The sequence below is a fragment of the Sminthopsis crassicaudata genome, chromosome 5 (assembly GCF_048593235.1).
Source record: "Sminthopsis crassicaudata isolate SCR6 chromosome 5, ASM4859323v1, whole genome shotgun sequence".
Taxonomy (NCBI): domain Eukaryota; kingdom Metazoa; phylum Chordata; class Mammalia; order Dasyuromorphia; family Dasyuridae; genus Sminthopsis; species Sminthopsis crassicaudata.
In genome coordinates, this window is record NC_133621.1 from 212,328,501 (window position 1) to 212,341,612 (window position 13,112).

At 34.4% G+C, this 13,112-nt stretch overlaps 1 long non-coding RNA gene across 3 annotated transcripts in view; it reads right to left on the reverse strand.

Moving 5' to 3' along the window:
• Positions 1-13,112, reverse strand: part of LOC141544086 (uncharacterized) — a 92,193-nt gene that overhangs the window by 13,888 nt on the left and 65,193 nt on the right. For all 3 annotated transcript variants that reach the window (XR_012482541.1, XR_012482543.1, XR_012482542.1), the window contains exon 2: positions 2,800-2,884. This is a non-coding gene — a long non-coding RNA (uncharacterized LOC141544086). The remainder of the gene's footprint in view (positions 1-2,799; positions 2,885-13,112) is intronic.

Consider the following 13,112-nt stretch of genomic DNA (forward strand, 5'->3'; position numbering starts at 1 on the left):
TTGTAGCTATTTCTGTTCATAGGTATAGGTATGGTGGAAAAGAATGATACAATCCTAATAGCTTCTTTCACTTGTATCCTTTAGTTTTTAGTGGCAGTCAATGTATATATATTCTCCCACTATTTGAATCTGAGGACTTCTGCCTCAGATTTTTGAACAAGGAAAAACATCTGATTTCTGCATGGGGACTTTCCCACAGAGCAGATTGTCTCATTGATGTCCTACATATAGAAGCTATGCTTGGAGCTTTAGTTGGACTATTGTAGCATGGTACCACCATGCTACTTCCAACTCTTCTGAACTCTGCACAAAATTCGTTTGCCATCAATATAATTCTTAAATTTAAAATTGAGGCCAATCAGAGTTTAATTTAATTTTTGAATAATAATCCCTCAAATTCTGTAAGCCTAATACACCATCTCAGGAACACATTTAACTTTTGGAGAAAAAAAAACTGTTTAATGGCTAGTAAACATTAAATCTTATAGTTCTAAGTTTTTTGGAAAGTCTCTATTCATTGTGGCACCATACAACATTTCTTATATGGAGTTTAATTGTCAGTAAAAATGAAAGGGCAATGTAATAATAATGTATTTTTACCTAGCTGAAGCTGGACTTTTGCTCAGAATAATGACATAAATTCGTCAATTTTTTATAGTTTTTAAAGTTTTAAATAGATGAGAGTGACAGAGACAAAAAGATGGAGACAGAAACATGTATATATACACACAAAGACATACACACACACTGAGAGATAGAGAGAAACAGAGACACAGAGACACACAGAGACAAATGGAGAGAGACAGAGACAAAAAGTCAGAGAGAGCCAGAGCCAGAGAGATAGAGATTTTGATAATAGTAAAGTCAAATATTTCTTTTTTTTGGAGGAAAGGAAAAAAACCCCAAAAGATTATTGTTAACAGGCAAAATGAATAAGTACAATCATGGATAATTTCCTCTTCATTCTGTTGCATTCTCCCTAATAAAAAAAATCTTATCTATTTTCTAAAATCTATTTAACAGAATTATCTGCTTACTTGTATTCTTCATTTTGTAGTGTATGCTTTGAGTAAACACAACATAAAATAAATAGAACTATTTAATATATATAATTCACTTTCTTCGAGAAGTAACTCTTAAGACTATAAATTGAACAATGTGTGGATCTGCATTAGTAGAAAGATTTACCTTTTTGGGAACTTTTTACCCTGATGAAGTCATAGGTCTTATTTAAAAAAAACATCAAATTTCTAAAACATTTAGTTCAGTATAAAAATGTTCATAGCAGCTCTTTTTGTGGTAACAAAGAATTGAAAAATGAGTAAATGCCCAACAATTGCGGAACAGTTGAAGAAATTGTGGTATATGAAGGTAAGGGGATATTATTATTCCATAACAATGATAAACAAGCTGATTTTAGAAAGGCCTGGAAAGATTTACATGAACTGATGCTGAGTGAAACAAGCAGAACCAGGAATACTTTGTACACAATAACAGCAAGAATGTGGTTTGATCAATTAAGAAAGACTTGATTCTTCTCAGTGGTTCAGTGATCCAAAGCAATCCCAATAGGCTTTGGATAGAAAATGCCATCTGCATCCAGAAAAAGAACTAAGGAGACTGAATGTAAATCAACTTATGCTATGTTCACTTCTTTTTTTTTTTCTGTTTTTGTTTTTTTTTAAATCTCTTCCATGGTTTTTCCCTTTTGCTCTGATTTTTCTCTCCCAACATGATTCATAAAGCAATGTGTATTAAAAAATTAATGAAAAATTCAAAACACAATAGAAAAACTCAGAAGAAATCTTAAAACTGCCACTACTACCTTTAATAGTTGTACCCATTTTTGAAAAATCAGAGATTCCAATTCCTATTTATAGGATTGAAATGGTAGAATATATACTTTTTCTGGATCCCCATAAACTCTCAATATTTCCCTAAAAACATACAGTTTTATGTCAGTGGTAGGATAAAGTTGGATCCACAGGGAAATGAGGAAAGAGTTTTGATAAAATTCCCCATGAATTAATACTTCACTCATCTTTAAAGGCTTAACTCAGGAGCTCAATCCCATCAGCCACCACTTGAATAGCAGAAATGCATCAATTAATCATCAGCTTTTGCCTGTGGCCCAAGAATCCCCAGTACCTTAAGGAGTCCTGACTACATAAAGCCATATGCTCTTCTCTCATCACAAAAGTGTCAGACACTGACTTTTTCCAACCATGTGAAGAAGAAATGAGGTGCTTAAAGTATGCATCCTTCTGCTTTTAACTTTGTACTAGGTTAGTGAGGATCATGGCTGCATTCAGGTCATACCTACTAACTTTCAGTGTCCCTCAATGCTCTATCATAAGCAGTCTTGTATTTTCATACTGTCCTTTGGTGGTTGAATTGTTGAAATACTTGGATGGTTGAAATTATCATCTCTTTGCAGATGATTCCCAAATGTAGGTACAAGTCCCTGACTCTCTCCTAATCTCAAATTTCACATTACCAACTGCTTATGGAAATTTCATATTGGATATCACATAGTGTTCTTAAATCCAGCATGAACAAAATAATGTTCATCTTTTTTCCCCTGAAAAATTACTCTCAAGAACTTATTACTTTTGGGGGGATCCTCAGTCATCCACATTTATACACTTAGTATCATGCTAGATTCACTTATCTCACTTCACATATCCAATAAGTTGCTAATTATACTTTGGTTAAATATTTATTGATTCAGTGACTGATAAAAAGAAAGATAAATAATGCATCCTCAAAGAGATAGCAAATTTTCTTAACAGATCTTACCAAAGAAATCCGAAACGATGTCTGATGAAATACAGGATGCCGTGGACCTCCAGGTATGGAACAACAGCAAGAAATTCTAGAATGGCTAAAAAGAAAAGTAAAATCCATAAGATAGTAAAATGGAAATTAATATAGTATTGAATTTTTATTTACCTAAACAAAATTTAAAGTTAATATTAGGAAAAATTAAATTTATAATAAGAAGTTACTCTAAAGAAGTAAGAGAAATTAGTTGATTTGGAGCACAAAAAAAAGTGTAGTGAATGAAAATGTCAGAAGTGAAGCAAAAGGCAACAATGTAAAAGCAGCAACAACAAAAAAAAACCTCACCCTTCCAAAAAAAAAAAAAAGAAAGAAAAAAAGATTTCTATACATACCAACATAAGATAGTATGATTAAAGGTCATATAAAAATCATAGATTTTCTTAAAAACATGAGATTTTACAAATTCTGAAATCATATTATAATTCAGGAAATCATAAAAGAAATTCTAAAGGTAGGAAAAAAGTACAATTTGAAAGAATGCATAGTCTCAAAACCCCCCCCCAAAATCAATGAATAAAAATACATACTTCAAACTTAAAGAAACATAGTAATTAAATGTAACAGTTTCAATGATAAAGAATTTATTTTGTAACAGATTAAAAGAAAAAAACTTCAAAATATATAGTAAAAAATTTAAAGAATTCTAGATCATTCTGTACCCATAAAAAACTACCAAATAGAATGGAGAATTTATTCCACAAAGCAAAAAGCTCAGACTATAACCCAAAATGACATACTCTAAAAATCTGAGCAAGATGGATGTTCAACAAGAGGGACATTTGAGATACTTTTGCAAAAATAAAAATATACACACACTGACATGAGCAGAATATTCAATTCATAAAAACAAAAACAAATAACCCTTCCCCCCCAAACCAGAAAGATGAATATGAATAATTGCCAAGTGGAAAATAATGAAATAAGTTATCTTAAATTTAAAAATTATTGAGAGAAGAGATAGTAGAGTTATTGGGGATGCAGGAGGATGAGAGAGAGAAAGACACAGAGAGAAAGAAATGCACAAACACAGACACACATGCATGCACACACACACACACACACACACAAAGAAACACACAGAGAGTGGCAGAGACAGAGAGAAAGGGAGAGGAAAAGAGGAAAAGAAGAGAGAGATGGACAGAATGACAAGACAGAGAGAGACAGATGGAGAGGGAGAATAACAGAGAGGGACAGAGATAGAAGGAGAGAGAGACAGAAGACAGAGACAGAGAGTTAGAGGCAGATAGATACAAAGAGATAGCAGGAAAGACAGAAAGTAAGAGAGGATTACTACTGGGCTTTTATATCCCAAAGAGATCTTAAAGGAAAGAAAGGGACCCACATGTACAAAAATGTTTGTGGCAGCCCTTTTGGTAGTGGCTAGAAACTGAATGGATGCCTATCAATTGGAGAATGACTCAATAAATTATGATATATGAATGTTATGAAATATTATTGTTTTATAAGAAACGACCAGCAGGATGATTTCAGAGAATCCTGGAGAGACTTATATGAACGGACGCTAAGTGAAATTAGCAGAATCAGGAGATCATTATATACTTCAACAACAAGACTATATGATGATCAATTCTGATGGATATGGCTCTCTTCAACAAAGAGATTATTTAAACACGTTCCAATTGTCCAGTAATGAAAAGAGCCATCTACACCCAGAGAGAGAACTATAGGAACTGAGTGTGGACCACAATATAGCATTTCACTCTTTGTTATTGTTTGCTTGCATTTTTGTTTTTCTTTATAGGTTTTTTCTTTTCTTTCTAGATCCAATTTTTCTTGTGCAGCAAGATAACTGTATAGATATGTATACATATATTGGATTTAACATATTTAACATGTATTGGACTACTTGCCATCTAGGGGAGGGGGTGGGGGAAAGGAGGGGAAAATTGGGAATAGAAAGTTTTGCAAGAGTCAGTGTTGAAAAATTGCTCATGCATATGTTTTGTAAATTAAAAGATATATTATTATAAATTGTTAAATTAAATCAAATTTTAAAAAGAAAAAAAAAGTTCAAATACGTTATTTCAGAAAATTTAATCGCATGAGGACCTGGCATGATGTCAGTGTCCTGAGAGTGAAGAGGCCAATACTGAGTCCCAGAGAATGGTGAAGTTAAAAAAGGACTTTATGAGCATAATTGATCACAACTCAGAGAATAACATTTCAGAATAGACTGGAGGGAAAGAGAATTAATCAAAAGATCAAGAGAAAGAGAATTTTCAAAAAAAATCCTGGGGAAAAACCATGCTTTCTGTTTCAGAGACTGGGCACCCTTTCTCATGAGAAAGAACAAAACTCGAGTCTTGGGGTGGAGCCAAGATGGCAGAATAATGATAGGAAGCTGTTTGAACTCTCCCAGTTTCCCTCCGAACCAAGCTTCTGAACAGAGACTGATGGAATGAAACTGCTCTCCAGCTGGAAAAAACCTTCAAGAGAAGTTAGTCTCACTGGGGTAAAAAGGGTATTAATCCCAGCTCAGATAGACTTTGGGAAAGCCAGTGAGAGGGTCTTATCACTGCAAATCAGCAACAAAGACCTACAGTCCTGGCTCAGTAAAGAAACAAAACACAGTAGGGAAGCTTCTAGTATTAGTTCAGAGGGCAAATTCTGGGAAAACCAAGCAGGCAAAGCTATCCCCTACAAGCACAAGGAGCACCCATGCTCATTGCCAAGTCTTAGTGCTGCACAGGAAGTTTGGAACAGCACTCCTGTTAGGATTACTAGGTGAGAACTCAGGTTGTCTGGACAATGACAAGGTGAGAATTCAGGTTGTCTGGAAAATTACAAGGTGAGAACTCAGGTTGACTTGATAAGAGGAGCAAGCTCATTGGTTGGAGTGGTTCTTCCCAGAAGCCCTTGCATTATCCCGCGCTCATTCTCTGGGAGGATAAAAGAGGACACCACTCCAGAGATAAGAGAAGTCTCTGCATTACATCAGGCCTGACGGGGCTCTCTGCAGGAAGGGAAGTCACTTCTCTGGACAAGAGTTAACGGCAACTAAAATGTTTGTGGCAGCTCTTTTTGTTGTAGCTAGAAACTGGAAGATGAATGGATGTCCATCAGTTGGAGAATGGTTGGGTAAATTGTGGTATATGAAGGTTATGGAATATTATTGCTCTGTAAGAAATGACCAGCAGGAGGAATACAGAGAGGCCTGGAGAGACTTAAATCAACTGATGCTGAGTGAAATGAGCAGAACCAGAAGATCACTGTACACTTCAACAACAACACTGTATGAGGATGTATTCTGATGGAAGTGGATATCTTCAACATAAAGAAGATCCAACTCACTTCCAGTTGATCAATGATGGACAGAGGTAGCTACACCCAGAGAAGAAACACTGGGAAGTGAATGTAAATTGTTAGCACTAATATCTATCTGCCCAGGTTGCATGTACCTTCGGATTCTAATGTTTATTGTGCAACAAGAAAATGATATTCACACACATGTATTGTACCTAGACTATATTGTAACACATGTAAAATGTATGGGATTGCCTGTCATCGGGGGGAGGGAATAGAGGGAAGGGGGGATAATTTGGAAAAATGAATACAAGGGATAATATTATAAAAAAATATATATATAATAAAAAATTAAAAAAAAAAGAGTTAACAGCAACTGCTGGAGACAACAGTTCTCTACAGGAAAAAGAATTTGTCTGAGAGATTTGAGTAGACACAGCAGATCTCTTCCCAGAGAGCGATCCAGCAGCTTCTGGAGACGATAGCTCGCTACACACTCCCTTTCCCTCAGGAAGCAGAACTCAACAATAAAAGTAAAAAATAGAAAATACCAAAAGAAAAGGAAAGAAAATGAGCAAGAAACAGAAAAGAACCTTGACCATAGGAAGTTATTATGGTGACAGGACAGACCAAAACATAAATTAGATGAGGATAGAATGTCCCCAGAAGAAATATCAGTGTGTTAGGAATTGGTCTCAGGCCAAAAGAAGCTTCTTGGAAAAAAAAGAAAAAAGAAAAAAAAAAACTTTGAAAGGCAAATAAGAGAAATAAATGAAAAAATGAGAAAGGAAATAAGAGGTGTGTGTATGAGAGAGTCAATAGCTTGGAAAGGCAAGGGGCAAAACTTGTGTGAAGAAAATAACTCCTTAAACAGTAGAATTGAACAAATGGAAAAAGAGATACAAAAGATAAATGAAGAAAATCATACATTAAAAATTGAACAGTATAAATAGAAGCTAATCTCTTTGTGAGACAGTAAGAATTGGTCAAACAAACTAACAAGAATGGCTATGTAAAGGGCTAGAACTGAGCACATGCACTTAACTGAGATAATCTAGCACTTAAGGCTAATTACCAATTGGACAATTCTCTATTAACATTCTTGGAGGATGACCCTACTCAACTTTGTGCTGACTCTATCATGGGTGTGGACAAACAAGGGGAAGAGAGATCAGAAGGTGGAGTAGGACAAGCAGGATCATTTTTTGGCAGTGGAGAGAGAGAAAGGAGTTGTGGAGATTCCTGTATCTAATCCCCTGACCCCAAAAGACCAAGAATAAAGGCTTTTGCTTATCCGGACTCTGGCTGATTCTAAGATATCCAGGGTACTAATGTGGGCACAACATGGCTAAATGAAAGAAAATGTGAAATACCTCCTTGGAAAACCAGCAGACCTGGAAAATAGATCCAAAAGAGACAATTTAAAAATAATTGGCCTATCTGAAGGCTATGACCTAAAAAAAGAGTCTGTATAGCATTCTACAACAGATCATTTAGGAAAACTGCCCCAATATTTGTAGAAAAAAGAGGGGGAAATATTGAAAAAATCCATCTATCTCCTCTGGAAAGAAATCTCACAAGGAAAACCCCAAGAAACATTGTTGCAAAACTCCAAAATTATGATTTCAAGAAAAAAAATACTGCAAACTGCCAGACAAAAACAATTCACATATTAAGGACCAGCAGTCAGTATTACTTACCCAAGATCTAGCAGCTTCTACAATAAAGAATTACAGGGCTTAGAATACCATATTTTGGAAGGCAAAGGATCTAGGGTTACAACCAAGAATTAACTATTTAGCAAAACAGCATTTGTTTTCAGGGGAGTAGATGGTGCTTCAATGAAATAAGAGACTTTCAATCATTTCTATTGAAAAAAACAGATCTAAACAGAAAATTTAATTCTCAAACACAGAACTGAAGATAAGCATAGAAAGGTAAACAGAGGTAAATATAGTTAAAGGTTAAACTGTTTACATCTCTAGATGGGAAACCAATATTTAGAACTCCTGAGAAATGTATTTATCACTGGGGCAGATGGAGGGGAGTGTCACATGGACTGAGGCTGTGGTTGTGAATGGACTTTAATGTGATGACATCAAAGAAAAACACATTAAGGGGTGGGAAAAGGTCTGTACTGGAAAAAAGAGGAAAGGGGACTTATAATGGGGAAATTAGTCTACATAAAGAGGTACAAATACCTATTACAACCTTGGAAAAGAAGAGAGATGAGCATTATCTGAAGCTTGATCTCATCAGTATTGGCTCTTAGAGGGAATAACTTAATCACTCAGTTGGGCACAGAAATTTGTATACCCTTATAAAGAAGTAGGAGTAATGGGAAAAGAAAGAGGAGGGACAGGATAGAAGGAGGCCAGGGACATTAGGGAAAAAGGTAAGAGAAGGGGGGAGGACTGCTAGAAAAAAAGGTAGTGGATGGGATGTATTTAAAAAAAAAAACACTATTAAGAGAATGGGGAAGGGTGATAGAAGATAAGGTAGTGGGGTGGGTAAAAAACACAACTAAGAGAAATGGAAGGGGTGATAAGAGATAAGGTACTGGGTAGGGTGGTAAAAAAGGACAAAAGCATATATAGGGGAGAAAATAGGATAGAGGGAAATACAGAGTTGGCAATCTTAAACCCTCCCTTAAAACAGAAGCAAATAGCAGAAAACCTCTAATATGTTGTTTACAAGAAACACATTTGACAAAAAGAGACACATACAGAGCAGAAATGGTAAATTCTTCCTTTTCAGACAACAGTGCAATAAAAAATTATATTCAATAAAGGGCCAGGAGGAGATAGTCTAAAAACTAATTGAATATTACTATACATAACTTCACTCAAGAAAATGACAATAATGAGACAACATATCAAAATGTATGGGATGCAGCCAAAACAATTCTTAGTGGAAATTTTATATGTCTAAATAGATATATGTATAAAAGAGAGAAAGAGGAAATCAATGAATTAGCCATGCAACTGAAAAGGTTAGAAAAACAACAAATTGAAATCTACCAATTAAATTGCAAATTAAAAATTTTGAAATTCAAAGGAGAAATCAATAAAATAGAAACTAAGAAAACTATGAATTGAATAAATAAAACTAAGAGTTGGTTTTGTGAAAAAGTGAACACAATATATAAACTTTTGGTTAATTTGGCCAGAAAAAAGGAAAGAAAAACAAAACAAAACAAAACAACAAATCACAGCATCAAAACTGAAAGGGGTGAACTTACCACTAAAGAAAAAGAGATTAAAGCAATAATTAAGAGCTATTTTGCCCAACTCTATGGCAGCAAACTGACAATCTAACTGAAATGGATGAATATTTACCAAAATATAAATTTCCAAGGTTAACAGAAAAGGAAATAAATATTTGAATAGTCCCATTTTAGAAACAGAAATTGAACAAGTCATTAATGAATTCTCTAAGAAAAATATCCAGGGCTAGACGAATTCATAACCAACCAAAGATTTAAAGAACAATTAATTCCAATACTATATAAACTATATGGAAAAATAAGTAAAGGAGTCCTGCCAAATTCCTTCTATGACACAAATATGGTACTGATACCTAAATGAGGAAGAGCCAAAATATAAAAAGAATATTACAGACCAATCTCCCTAATGAATATTGATGCAACATTTAAAAATAAAATACTATCAAAGAGATTACAGCAATTTATCAGCAGGATACACTATAGCCAAGTGGGATTTATAGCAGGAATGAAGGGCTGGTTCAATATCAGGAAAAGTATTACCATAATCGACCATATCAATAACAAAACCAACAGAAGTCATATGATAATCTCAATAGATGCAGAAAAAGCTCTTGACACAATACAGCACTATTTTTGTTAAAAACCCTAGAGATTATAGGCATAAAGGAAACTTTCCTTAAAATAATAAGCAGTATCTCTCTTAAACTTACAGCAAGCATTATTTTTAATGGAAAGCTGCTGGGTGCTTTCTCAGTAAGATCAGGAGTGAAATAAGGATGCCCATTATTCACCACTATTATTCAATATTGTACTAGAAACATTGTACTTGTTGCTAAAGCCAATAAGAAAAATAAAAGAAATTAAAGGAATTAGAATAGCGTTTGAGGAAATAAAATTATCACTCTTTGCAGATCATATGATGATATACTTAGAGAATGCTAGAAAATCATCCAAAAACCTACTGGAAACAATTCATAGCTTTAGTAAACTTGCAGGATATAAAATAAAACCACACAAATCATTAGCATTCTATATATTACGGACAAAGCCCATCAAGAAGAGATAGAAAGATAAATTCCATTTAAAATAAGCATAGAAAAAAATGAAATATTTGGGTGTATCTCTTCCAAGACTAAACTAAGAACTATATGACCAAAATTTAAAAAAAGACATTTCTCACTCAAATAAAGTTAGGTCTAAACAGTTAGAAAAAAAATAAGTTCAAAATAGATATATAATTTGGGCATAAAGAATGATACTATAAACAAATTAGGAGAGCAAAACATAACTTATTTATCAGATCTTTGGAGAAAAAAGGAATTTATAATCAAAAAAGAACTAGAGAACATTATGAAAGGCAAAATGGATAACTTTGATTACATTAAATTAAAAAGTTTTTGCATAAACAAAACTGATAGAAGTAAGATTAAAAGGGAAGTACAAGCTGGAAAAAAATCGGTATAGCTTGTATTTCTGATAAAGGTCTTATTTCTGAAATATATAAAGATCTGTCTCAAATTTATAAGAATACAAGTCATTTCATAAGTGATAAATAGTCAAAGAGAACAGTTTTCAGACGATGAAATTAAAGCCATCTGTACTTATATGAAAAAATGCTCTAGATCATTTATTAATTAGAGAAATGTAAATTAAAATAAGTCTGAGGTACCACATCATACCTCTCAGATTGGCTAAGATGATAGGAAAATATAATGATAAATGGTGGAAAGGGTGTGGGAAGACTGGAACACTATTGTATTGTTGGTGGATTTGTGAACTGATTCAACCATTCTGGAGAGCAATCTGGAACTATGCCCAAAGGACCATCAAACTGTGTATTCCCTTTGACCCAGCAATATCATTACTGGCTCTGTATCCTAAGGAAATTATAAAGGAGGGAAAAAGGATTCATAAGTGCAAAAATGTGTGCAGCAGCTCTTTTTGTGGTAACAAAGAGTTGGGAAATGAGTGGATGCCCATCAATTGGGGAATTACTAAACAAGTTGTGGTAGATGAAAGTAGTGGAATATTATTTTTCTACAAAAATGATGAACAAGCTGATTTTAGAAAAGCCTGGAAAGATTTACATGACCTTATGCTGAGTGAAACAAGCAGAACCAGGAATACATTGTACACAATAACAGCAAGAATATATAATGATCAATCATGAAAAGGCATGCTTCTTCTCAATGGTTCAATTATCCAACACAACCCTAAAAGAATTTGGACAGAAAATGCCATCTTCATCTAGAAAAAGAAATAAGGAAAATGAATGTAAATCAAGACATGCTATGTTCAATTCTTTTTTCTGTTTTTTTTTTTATCTCTTCCATGTTTTTTCCCTTTTGCTCTGATTTTTCTCTCCCAATATGATTCTTAAAGCCATGTGTATTAAAATATATGAACTTAATACAAAACAGAAAAAGACTTAGGGAAAGAACCCTAATGAACATAAGAATTCAGAGAGAAGTGAAACTTTTGAAATAATTATTTAACTGAAAGGTAAAAGAGGGAGGAAAAAAAAAGTACGGGAGGGAAATAGTTAAATCAAAAGTGAAAAATAACAAATGATTTAAATAAAACTCCCTACCTATGGAAAGTATGATGAATATTCTCTCCTGCTTTTCTTCCTATCTATGTAACAGCTTCCTCTCTATCTCCTTTGCAGGATCTTATCATGCCTTACCACTATAGGTGTCTCTTAGCATTTCTTCTTGGTCTCTCTTTTCTTCTCTCTCTCTATTACTTCATTTGCATTTAATGACCTTTTCTAATGTTGATGAATTTTTCTTTCTCAATCTCTTTGATGACTTCCAATCTCACATTTTCAACTGCCGTTTTTCATATTTTGAACTGGATGTCTTGCAGACATCTTAAACTCAATATGGTCCAACAGAACTTGCTATAATTCCTCCTAAACTCTCTTTTGTTCCTAATTTCTCTATTACTATAGAGGGCAATCTCACAAAGCAAATTCTCCCAATCTCTAAGGTTCACAATTTAGAAAATATCATGGATTCCTCACTATTTCTCCTCCACTGACCCTTTCTTATCCCTACAATAATCTGCTGGCAAGACCTGTGCAACATCTCTGATTCACTCCTCTCCTCTGACACTGCCATCACTAGAGCAGGCCCTCATCATCTCACTTCTGACTGTCACAAGAGCCTGTTGGTGGGTTTACTTGACTCAAATGTCTCCCAAATCAAGCCCACCCTGTATTCAGCAACTACGGTGATTCTTCTAAAATGCAGGTGTGATCAATGATTCCTCTCTACTTAATAAACCCCAGTGACCTCTTATGTCCTCCAGGAGCAAATCCAAAATTCTCCTTTGGACATTCAAAGCCCTTCATAATGCATGCCCTTTCCAACTTTTCCCTTTTTTTTTTTTTTTTTTTTTTTTTTTTTTTTTTTTACAATTTATTTCCTGATGGAGACTCTTTAATCCAGTCACATCAGCCTCTTGGCTGTTATGGGAACAAGGCATTCCATCTTTTAGCTCTGGTCATTCTCTCTGGATGTCCCTCTTGCTTAGAATGCTTTATGTTCTCTACTCTAATTAATGACATTTTTCTGGCTTCCTCTAAGTCCTAGCTAAAATCTCATCTTCTATAGGAAGCTTTCCTCAATTCCTATTAATTTTAGTGTCCTCACTTTTGTTAATCATTTCCTATTTAGCCAGATCCATTAGGTTATAAACTCTTCAGCCAACCCATAGCTTCCTGTGCATGGGGCTGACTGAGCCACAGCCATGTCCAACTAAGTAGGGAGACAGC